This window comes from Dermochelys coriacea, chromosome 2 (assembly GCF_009764565.3).
Source record: "Dermochelys coriacea isolate rDerCor1 chromosome 2, rDerCor1.pri.v4, whole genome shotgun sequence".
NCBI classification, from domain to species: domain Eukaryota; kingdom Metazoa; phylum Chordata; order Testudines; family Dermochelyidae; genus Dermochelys; species Dermochelys coriacea.
In genome coordinates this window covers 120,006,390-120,018,398 of record NC_050069.1, presented here as the reverse complement: position 1 = coordinate 120,018,398, position 12,009 = coordinate 120,006,390, and the positions used below count along the sequence as shown (strand labels likewise).

The window sequence follows — 12,009 nt, the reverse complement described above, 5'->3', positions numbered from 1 at the left end:
TTTTTGAGTTAATTGCATGAGTTAACTGTGATTAATCGACAGCCCTAATAGTAACTACTTTTTGTGAGTAAGGATGGCAGAATCAAGCCCTGTTATTCTAGATATAGACAGTGATTCAGGTTAAACTGGAACTTTGTTAGAGAAATTGGAAATACTTTAGTCAGGCAGGCTTATACACTTAAATAAATAACAGTAGTTTCATGATAGACAAACAGACCAGTTTTGGCATGAGTATGCTGCATTTATAAGGGGGATTTCTGAATCTGTCATGTTAATAGACAATAATTTGCTGAAGAATTAAACCATGATTTGAGGACTTCAATAGCTCATTCATAGGTGAGAGGTTTTTTGCAGGAGCGGGTGGGTGAGATTCTGTGGCCTGCGTTGTGCAGGAGGTCGGATTAGATGATCATAATGGTCCCTTCTGACCTTAGTATCTATAAATGGTGACTGCCTTTTATTCTATTAGTTTTTGATTAAGTACAAAAATACATGATGAGTGAGGGAGAGAGAGACTTGTGATCAATAATGTATTATCAAATTGCTGGCTTCAGGCTTGCTTAAAATAATACTCATATTGTCAGTGTTGAATCTGCCAATTCAGTTGCCAAAGGACTCTAAAGTTTATTATTTAAATTAAAAGACTCTCAGTCATATTCTGCTTTCATTTACACCTGTTTAAATCTGGAGTAGCCCTGTTAATGTCAGGAGAGTTACTCAGGATATAAACCAGTGTAACTAGAGCAGACTATGACTCTCTGATGTTGCAAACATGTCACTGTAGAACAAAAATCAACAAAACCAGGTGTTCACTGTAACTGTTTCCTTATGCATCTAAAGTGTGTGTGTGTGAGAGAGATGGAGAGGGATGTAACTTTTCTTGATGATGTGCTATCTCACTTTGAAAAAAGTGGCTTCTTTCAACTAAGTTATTTCTGGGCTCTATGCAATATGGCCTCTTCTTGAAACATTCCTATATTACAACAGTTTAAAGCAGGTAAAAGGCAAACAGACCAATTTTGGCATGAGTATGCTGCATTTATAAGGGGGATTTCTGAATCTGTCATGTTAATATATTATGGCTAGATTAGAAAGAATCTACTGAATGACTGCAGCACCAGCGGCAGCTGTTAGTCTCATCAGTTAAAAGTAAAAAAGAAATATGAAGAAATATTGGTGTCATAATATTCTTTTTAAATTAGGTGTGTGTAAGGCAGTCGCAGCTGTCCCTTCGTTCGTCTGGGAGGGAGGTCACGCCCCCTTGCTACAAGTCCTCTGGAAGAGCACAATTCAGGGGGGGAATTAGCATCAGGGTCTCTGCCACTCAGCACGGTTACACAGTACTGAACTCAGGGGTCCTGGTCCTCTGACCGGACAGAGCACCAAACAGTTAGGAGGCTCTAGCCTACATTCAGGGTAGAGCAGCAGTGTCTATAAGCCCCAACCCTCCAGCTGGGGGAGGCAGCAAGCAGTTAGGCGTCTCTGGATGGTATTCAGGACAGAGCAATAACAAGTCTATTAGTCCTGGCCCTCAAAGAGGGCAGGGCAGCAAAGTCAGGGAGCTCAGGCCTGTAATCAGGACAGAACAACAATGAGTCTCTAAGCCCAGGCTCTCAAGGGTGGGGCAGCAAACAGTCAGGGTCCTGACTCTGATGGACCGCTGACAAATGCAAGCCTCTTGCCTGTGGTGGGGAGGCTGCCACGCCAGGGATGGCAGGGGTAGGGGGATGTAGGCCCACCCAACTCCACTGCATCCTAGCCCAGGGCCCTAACAGTGGCAGAGTGGTCTGCCACTTGGTCAGCAGGGAAATCTCGCCACAACACGCTGGCCAGCTGTCAGTCAGCAACACAGCCAAACTATATTCAGCTCCTCTGGACTACTTCCTACACTCCCATTTGAGAAGGTCCTGGGGTCACAGTCTGCTTCACTGGGATAAACAGCTAATGGCAGCCCCAGCAACTCCTTAACGTCTCCAGCAGCCAGCAGCTCTGGCAGTCCATCCAGATCTCGGGGGTTGCAGTGGTTGCTGTTGGGTCTGAGCTCCAGCAGCAGCTGAGCTGGAGAGCTGGCCTTTTATATTTCCAGGTCCCGTCCCACCCCTCTGCTTTCGGAGGGGCAGGCATGGGTGTGCCGGCTCTGCCCGCCAGGGAGGACTTGCAGCGTCCATCCGGGAGAGAGGACACGCCCCCTTGCTACAGTGCAAAAATGCATTTGAATTTTCAGATGCAAGCAGAAAAGCGGGACCAATGAGGACTAATATTAGCTCAGGACCAGCAAGGGGAATATATTTTGTAAAATATATTATCAAATTCTTACTGTAGACATATAAACCTGATGTAAAATATATCTTCTCTCTGTATGGCTAATAAAAGTTTAGTATATGCATAATACTTAGCACTTCTGTCGAGTTTTCTTCCATAGATCTCAAAGCATTTTGTAAAGGTAGGTAACTTTATCTCCATTTTACAAATGGGAAAACTGAGGTATATAAAGGTGAAGTGACTTGCCCAGAGTTAAACAGCATTTCACTGGCAGATCAGGGGATGAAACACAGGTCTTCTGATTCTCAGTTCTGTGTTTTTCCCACTTAATCATTTAACCAAACAAAGTAACGAAAAAATAAACTGAATACTGAATAAACCAGGTTCCTATATATATGTACTACATAATAAAAGTAACAAAACAGATGGCTATGAATTCATATAGTTTATATATACAATATATATCTATAGATAGACATTCTGTCTAATTTTATTATTCTCTCAAAGTGACATGTTTGTGATATTTAATATATATATATATATATATATATATAAAACATACATTAAAATATTTCTTTACAATCATTTTATTCTATATAGCAAGCATCTGCCTGGCAATTGTATGGCCCTTTCCCCCCAACTTGGGTAAATAAGAGTGCAAGGGCAAGTTAGTGGTATAATTTTCTACACTAGTTTAGGTGGTTTTGAATGCTCTTTTCGGCTGCTTTTATTACTTCATGACCTCTCCTACCAGCTTTATGCCATTACACTTAAGCCTCCTAAATGAAACTGTCTAAATTCCGCTGAGTAGGGGGGAGGGATAGCTCAGTGGTTTGAGCATTGGCTTGCTAAACCCAGGGTTGTGAGTTCAATCCTTGAGGGGGCCATTTAGGGATTTGGGGCAAAAATTGGGGCTTGGTCCTGCTTTGAGCAGGGGGTTGGACTAGATGATCTCCTGAGGTCCCTTCCAACCCTGATATTCTATGATTCTATGAACTTCAGCTCATTGAGAAAATTTCCTTGCACCTAGGCAGGACAACGCTGAAGGGCCACCTTATGGAATATACTTTCGCTCAGTGAGTTATTTTTCTGACGATGGGATTTAGTGCTATATTGTCCCTTCTTTGAGGGAAGGGCTGTCTTAGTATTATTTGTTTGTATAGCGCCTAGTACAATAGGAGCCTTATCTCTGATTAGGGACCTTCAGTGGTACTATGATAGAAATAAGTTGTTATAGGTGGGACTGGTAGCACAACCTATTATTACGATTGTCCAATACTTTCCATTATAGACCCTGTTTTCAGTTGCTTATTACTTCGCAAACTTTAACCTTTGGGGAAAAATTTTCCATGGTGGGTGTCTGCCTTATGACGATTTTGTTTGGAAAATTTCAGCTAAAATGGTTCAGTCAATGGGGAATGGGAGCCAGTGGGAATGGGGAAGGCAGGCAGGAGGATTGACTGGAGGTCAGGAGGGAGAGATACAAATCAGATGAGGAGCAGGGAGTGGGTACTGGGAGCAGCTTGGCAAGGAGTTGAGGACAGGAAGATGGTGACTGGGAGTCTGGAGAGCTTAGGCTAGGACTCACTGGGCAAGGAGACCGGGACTGTGATGAGAAGTCTGAGGAATGGAGACTGGGACTGCTCACATGAGGCGAATTGGATTGGGATAAGGGGACAATTAGAGACAGGCAGCAAGGAAAAGAGTGAGATTCGTGGATAGAATTGGGTCAGGATTGAGTACCGTGACTGCTGATCTTATGGGGACTGCTAAGCTTCTGGAGTTAGAATCTGCTTAGAATCAATCTATTGCTGGAGAGAATCACAATGATATTCTGTTGCCAGAATCAGTCAAATTCTTTGCACATTAGAAATGTATGGGCTACTGACAATAGATCTTCTCCCATATTTATCCAAATACTCTCTTCAGGATGCGGGCTATGTAAACCCATTAATCTATCCAAAATTCTACCTCCAATTTCATTGAGGGGTGGGGTGGGTGGTGAAGATGATATCTTTAAAAATAAGTGATTGAATGTTCAAGATGCTTGGAGTCCAAACACATCCGCTTTGATGCTCTGCCCCGAGCTGTCTGACTCAGCAGGTAGTTTCTACTTCCAAGTGTTCCACTACCATGGCTGCTGTTCTTTGTAAATAGTGGGAGCCTTTGAAATGAATGAGGCTCTGTGACAGTATGTCAGAAATCAGCATTTTTAAAAAAATATCCTATGCTGAAAACATGTTTTCAGTAATTGAGTATATTTTTTCTTGCCAATCACTCCGACAGACCTTGTCATAGAGCTATGTCCTTTTCAAAGGCTCCTGCTACTTGCACAGAACTTCATGAACACAGCTGCAAATCTCCGCCAGAAGGAGTCATTTTTACATAGATGTTTCTCTGTCCCCAATCACATTAGCTGTTTGAAAAGTCTGACAAGCATGACTTAACCAAATAAGGTTTTTAATATGCTACATACATGGGAAAGTTTAAATCAATATCTCCCAAAACACAGATGCATAAAACTGCAACTTAATACCTCTAAAATAATCCAAATATGCATAAAATTGTAGTGAAATTAAGATCTGTGAAAAAGCTATTTTGTTAAATTTCAGATGAACTTTGTCCTCAGTTTAATTTTCCCCAAAGTGCTTGGAATCTTTTGCACACTGTTTTTGGGAAACAAAGGATAATGTGATAATTCCCTTTTTTATTATGTATTTGTTCATCACAAACAGTATGCTCAGTTCTGTGCAAGACACATAAGGAGAAATCCCACTGGATTTCAATAGGGTCAGGATTTCACCCAAAATTAAGAGATTATTTGCCCTATTGCCACATACATGGCACAAATAACAGAAGATTTAGAATCACCACATCATTATGGGAAATGCAATCATTGCCATGAATCAGAGAAATTGAATTTATGAATATTCTAAGTATCTCCATTTCTCATACATCATTGCTAATGTGAGTCACTAGATAAAGATGGGATGGAACACTTCATAATACTTGGCAACCCTAAAGGATGAGAGATTTCTGCCTTTGTCTGAAGGACTCCAGTAAAATTTATGACAGGTTTTGTCTCCTGAAGATCTGACAGAAATTCAAATTAAAACCCTCTCAGTCCCTTTGGAAACTGTAACAGTTACTGCTATTCCTCTTAAGGCATACTGAACACTTTTTAAGTTCAATACCTGCTTCTTCAAGAACAAATTTAATCTTTGCATTTATGGATTAGAGCTATTCAATTGCTTAATAGAGAAGAAAACTAGTTTAAAAATAAGAAAATGTTCTAATAAACTCTCTGCATAAGCTTGAAAAGAGGAAGGAATACACAGATATTTAAACAATCTCTAATCAAACAGTATAACCTGGAAAGATCTGTGATACAGGTTTTATACTGGAATATAGCAGAAACTCATAACCCGATGGAATCTTTACATCCAATACTTGTAAATGCTCACAAACTGAAACCCTAGAATCTTAGCAAAGATACAAAGATGCTAGCTTTGCAGATAACATTCCCATAGGACATGAAGCATTAATAGTTTTTAAATAATTCAAGAGGATATTAATATCCTAACATGCCATCTACATAGGAATGAGAGATCTGTTAAAATTAGCTGTCCTGAAAACCAAGACTATTCATGACACAATTTTATCTCTGAAAAACCAGCTTAATGCAAAAGCATACATCTTCAAAGTTGACGTCCCAAGATTTAGTTAAATATGGATAAAAAACAATTCAGAACTAATGCTGGAATAATCTGAAGTGAGATGTGGGAAGAATTTGAAGTGAGATTTGAATATTCATTCTGGACACAAACTGCTGATGTCTCTCTCTCTCTCTCTATACACACACACACACACACTTCACCAGTACTTCTCTCGTATGTATGTTAATATTACACAATAGTTATAGCTCATTAATGTTTTCTGATAAGCCTCTGTCATTAGGGATTTCCTTAGACAAGATGTGAGGGGGGAACTGGTGAGGTCACTGAAGAGATTTGAGTCTTTGTAACCTGTACGTTTATTAATAGAATACCTTCCTTGGGACTGCTGGGAAATCTGTCAATTTAGGATGTGGAGATTGAAACCATGATTGAAATGGTTATAGAGGAATAATCAACAGGCTGCTTGAATTGACTCCTGATTAAATTGGATGGTCATCTGAATCAGTGGCAACTGAGTAAGCAAATTTAATTTTCCAGTCTAGATATAGCTCATCCCTTCTCCAGGGATTTGAAGCTGCATGACTGCAGACAAACAATTTTGTCTTCCTTTTGTGTCCATGTGGTGGTTACTGATCCAAACAGATTTATCTGTTTGTTAAACCACACAACCATCAGCAGTGCTGCCTCCCAAAGGACTGAGCCTCTGGACAGGGCATCTGCAACAAAGTTTTACTTTCATGGAATAATGTAACTGATACAGAAATCAAACATCTTGGGCTAGTGAAAATAGAATCCCTAGTGACAGTTCTGAAATGAAAGAACTTCTCATATTTTCCTATCATAAGTACATAAATTACCTTCATTCTGTTGTCTGGCATAAAATGTATGGTACATGTTAGCCCTGAGATGGCTACAGTATGAGGGAATTAACTGAAGCCACTCCAGACAATTGACAGGCCGTTTCTATTCTCCATTGTTTGGCCTAAACCAAAATAAGCTTTGTCTCGAAAAAGAGACACACAGTCATTCAGGCAATAAGATAAAGGAAAGGTGAAGTGAATATGATATTTTGAGTCCATCTCTCCAATTGTAAAAGGGCTTCTTAAAGCAAGTTTACCAGACTCCCCTGCCCCCCACGGTTTATAGATTATTTTCCCTCTTAAGGCAAGTTTATCAGACTTTTCCCCTCAAGGTTTATTGATTCCCTCTCCCCTCCCCAGTGCAACAGTAAATGTTGCAAGATACTATTATATAACGTTTCAACTGAATAGGCTGGCAATAAAACCACTAAGTAATTTACTACAACACAATGGCTAGAGCCCACTGAAATCCCCTATCCCACTTTAATACTTTCAGATGATTTTCTTTTCTCCATTGGATTCACTGATGGAGAACTGGATATATTTTTACTATCCCTGAACAAGAAAACTGGAGCAGTCAAGAGCCAGTGCATCAAGTTTTGTAAGGGTGAGTGATTTGGTTGGGCCAACAGAAGGAGACAAAAAAACATTAAGTCCTGATCCCTAATTTCAGTGGGCCTACTTCACGGTAGTAAAGTTAAGCATGTGCCTTAGTGTTTGGAGGATTCGGGGGCTTATTTTGCAAATATTTTCCAAATAAGGCAATTTAAGTTTTTTAATCTCAAAGGCCATGGTTCAGCACTGCACTTAAGCACATGAATTTTCCCACTGTGTTTAGTGGATTAAAGGTAAGCAGTTGCTTATGTTCTTTGCTGAATCAGAGCCATAAAGTACTAAGTTTGTTTCTTCCAAGAACAGATAATAGTTGTGAATGAGACAACTTTAAAAATGCAAAAGAATTAGGGTTTTTTATATTTCACTTACAAAGAGGGAGGGGGTGGGGAAACTGTGTTCTGAATCATGCTTCAAGTGAAGTATGTAATTAAGTGTTTGCAGGATCAGGGCTAAACAGATAAAACAAAGGAAATCTTGCTATTGCCATGTTACAGATGAAGAACTGAGGCACTGCCAGATAAATGACTTGCCCAAAGTCTGTAGCAGAGGCAGGAACTGAATCAAGATCACCTGAGACTCAGTCCAGTTCATTAATCATAAGACTCTTCTTCATAGTGCAACCCTCATTGCTATTGCCTCTCCATGATATTGTTCATATAATAGACCAAAATGAATCACCTCCAATGACAAAAATTCTCCACCTGAAACAACGATTTTACAAAAATAATTTGATGAATGAGTAGGCTTTGAAAAAACATTGATCAGATCTGTTCATACTCTTGAACGATCTATTCTTGTGAACTATCACTTTTAAAACTTTTATTTCAAAGAGTCCATTTGTAAATGTTTTGAATAAAGAACATATTAAAGGCCTGGGAGCAGATCCTCATAACTCCAGCAGCTGTGACAATTTAAACCAGCTGAGGATATAACCCTTAGACTTAAGAGTTCAAACTCCACCTGCTTTGGGAATACTAACAAACAACTTACCCGGCCCTCAGAATTTTTAAATTCCCAAGATCTCCATAACTACCTGAATTAATGCTTAAATAGATTTTGATCCAATATTAATTCTACTGCTTACACAGAATTCTCATGAATGGCAATCCTCTTTGCAGATCAATTTAGTACAGTCAAGGGGATATTATTAGGAGAAATATAGATTATTCATTTCAATATGCATTACCCTGCATTTATCAAAATTAAAATTCAGCTGCTGTTATACCTATCCTGCGTTTAGTTAGATTTTTCTGGAGGTTTTTCCTACAATCCTCTCTATTTTTTTACTAATCTAAATAGTTTTGTGTCATCAGCAAATTTCACCGCTCCTTCATTAACAAACATAGTAAGTAACATGTAGCGCAGGGGAAGCAGAATGCTTCTGTGGAATAAGCATAAGATGAGGAGTTAGGGAGGTCGGTCCAGACACAGATCCACAAATGAGCATTTAAGTATTTATCCACAGTCGAACAGTCATTGGGCCAAACAGAGAGAAAGACTCTGTAGTCCTGTGGTTAAGGAACCCACTTGTAAAGTGGGAAACCCAAAATCCAGTCCCCCTCCTCAAATCGGTCTTTCATTACTTATTCATGGTGGAACACTTCAACGGGGGATACTGAGGGAGTCTCAGATCAGACTATTCCATATCTCATTGGTTGGAGCACTCTCCTAAGAGGTAGGAGATCCCCTGGCAGAGTGGGGAGAATTGAACCTGTATCTTCAACATTCCAGGCTAGTGTTCTAGCCATTGGGCTAAAAGTTATAAGACTTAAAAGTTATAAGTATTGCCACCACTGCCACCACCACGACCACCTCCTCTTTCTCCTCCTCTAATGGCCAGATTGTGAATGAAACCCAAAACTGTAGGTGGCTTCTGAACATACTTACCGGATCTGGCCCAGCATGTGACTTAGGCAGAGGAGTGTCTGTTTTCCCCCGGATTGTGAATCGCTCTGCGTCTTAGGGGGAGATAGACATCTGGACAATTACAGTAAGGAAACTGGGCACATGCTCATAGGCACTGGGGGAACTTTTACCCTGAAAACTTGGGCGCCTATAGGGTTTGACAGAAGTTTTCTGGATTGCAGTGGAGCCCAAAAAAACCTGAAGATTTTGGCAGCTAAATCTGGGTGCCTAAGTATCTTTGTGGATCTCAAAAAAAGAAAATGAGTGCTTGTGGCACCTTAGAGACTAACACATTTATTTGAGCATAAGCTTTCGTGGCGTGAAGGAGAGGAATTGTACTTTCATCAACAGAACAATCTAAAGACGACAGCTATAACGTGCACTAAGTACCTGTTTAATTTTGGAAAACTTCTCAGATATGCAAGGGCATTGACTCCAAAAATCCTAATCAAGTCCTCATTGTGGTGCTGTCATTTAACATGCAACATTCAGCTAAAAATGGCCTACAGGGTACTGTACTGTTTTTGCTGAAATCAAATAAATTAAATTTGCTTATGCTCAAATAAATTTGTTAGTCTCTAAGGTGCCACAAGCACTCCTTTTCTTTTTTGCGAATACAGACTAACACGGCTGCTACTCTGAAACCTGTTTTTGTGGATCTAAAATGGGATAATACCTTTTTGATTCACAGTGGTATTCTGAGGATTAGGTACTCTGTACAGAACTTTTAATTAATAAAGCACTATTATAAATACTAAATAACATTATTATTATTATAAATTTTTTCTTAGAGTCCACCATTATCTTTCCAGCCTCTATTAATTTTCCTTTACTAAGATTAGCAGATGTAGTATTACCCACAATACAATATTGTCAACCCCAAGTGTTCAAAAATCATGAGATTGGCTTAAATCTTGAGGTTTAAAAAGTATATAATAATTTGGGGATCTTTTTATTTGCCTTTTGTTATTTGAATCTTTAAAGATAATGGTTTAGAACTTTTCTCCATAACCATGATATCTAGAAATGTACTTTTGTTTAAAAATGAAAGCTGAGAGTCTTACATTATCACGACTTCAGAAGCTGGAATTTTAAGAAAAAAACATCAAATACTGTGAGAGTTGGCAACACTGCAATAGGATTTTCTCCTTTATCCTGTGTTTTCCCCAGAAAAAGTCTCCCTTTCTTGGGAGACCTTGTCAAAAGCTGTTTGAAAATTCAAACAGATGGAGCCAGTATTTTATTTACGTGTCTCTTTCAGAGAATTCTAACATATTAAACCATCACAAATTTAGCGCTACAGAAGCTATGTTGATCTGACCTTACTGAATATATGTCTAGTATCCAAGAGTTATGATATTTCATACCTCATTTTTTAGCCACATTTTATTCACTCCTTGCTACTTTGGTTTAGCTCTTCAGCACACACACTATCACTGCCTCTAATACAGTGTTTTTGAATAGCCTTCAGATAGGATTAGATAGCCTTCAGATATGGATTATGGCCCCAGTCCTGCAAGCATTTACATATGTGCTTAACTTTATGCACAAGAGTTATTCCATTGACTTAAAAGGGACTTCTTAAGTGTGTAAAGTTAAGCATGTCTACAAGTGTTTTCAGGATCAGGGTATAAAGGTGTATCTTAATTACATACATTTTCAATGGTGTAACTACACTGTAGTTGCACAGGTAGTACGCTGGTATAAATCCTTAAGGTAACTAAATTGCATTGGTGCAGACTGGGATTTGCACCAATATGACTTAAACTGGTCATTTCAGGTATTTTAGTTTGCCCTTCAGACTATTTGTAAGTTTATCAGTGTTTCAGAAGAAAAAATTCCACTCTTACGTTACGGTTTTGTCCATTGCTGACTCCCGTTCTAATCCATGATAGTCAAACAATGTAGCCTGAGCAACAGTGACCATCTGTTGTTTTAGTTATTCTCTGAACCAGTTCCTGTGCCACACAAGACTAGGTTGAGAATTGGTTTCTTTCTTGCATGCTCCAGAACTAGTTACTGGTAAAAGCTGATTACAATGACAGAAGTTACAAAAGAAATCAGGTTACTGGGAAATTTTAAATAACTGTTATCGTAACATTAGTGGTTCTAATCTTCAATAGCAGAACCTTGCACCCTTATTCGTGTGGAAATATCCTTTCAAATGAATGAACTATCTAGCCAGGCTAGATGACTGCTCCTAAGACAATTAATATTTCATTGGCGTCCATTTATCTTTAACACCAGATGAGATGAATAGGAGCAGTTTGCCCCTCTCTGGGAGATGGGCTGCCCACACAGTAGAACAGTATCTCATCAGTTCACCTTTGGAAGGTTATTTTTGTAACTGAAATGAAATTTAATTAAAAATACATCTTAATTTCTTCAGAAAATTACCTTGATGACAGAAATCCATTGAGAGAACCTAAATCTTCAGAAAGTGATGTTACTTGCATGTGGATTTCTAGTTTCTCTGTCCTGAAAACGGTGGCGTGAAGGAGAGGAATTGTACTTTCATCAACAGAACTATCTAAAGACGACAGCTGTAACGTGTATTAAGTACCTGTTTAATTTTGGAAAACTTCTCAGATATGCAAGGGCATTGACTCCAAAAATCCTAATCAAGTCCTCATTGTGGTGCTGTCATTTAACATGCAACATTCAGCTAAAAATGGCCTACAGGGTACTGT

The 12,009-nt window shown here is 39.1% G+C and overlaps 1 protein-coding gene across 3 annotated transcripts in view; it reads right to left on the bottom strand.

The window, feature by feature from the left end:
- LYRM4 (LYR motif containing 4) overlaps positions 1 to 12,009 on the bottom strand; it is a 209,120-nt gene that overhangs the window by 20,779 nt on the left and 176,332 nt on the right. For 2 of the 3 annotated variants that reach the window (XR_006279025.1, XR_006279028.1), the window contains one exon: positions 11,717 to 11,797. The exons of the other annotated variant lie outside the window; for it this stretch is intronic. The gene's annotated coding sequence lies outside the window, so the exon portion shown is untranslated. The remainder of the gene's footprint in view (positions 1 to 11,716; positions 11,798 to 12,009) is intronic. 3 annotated transcript variants of the gene reach the window in all.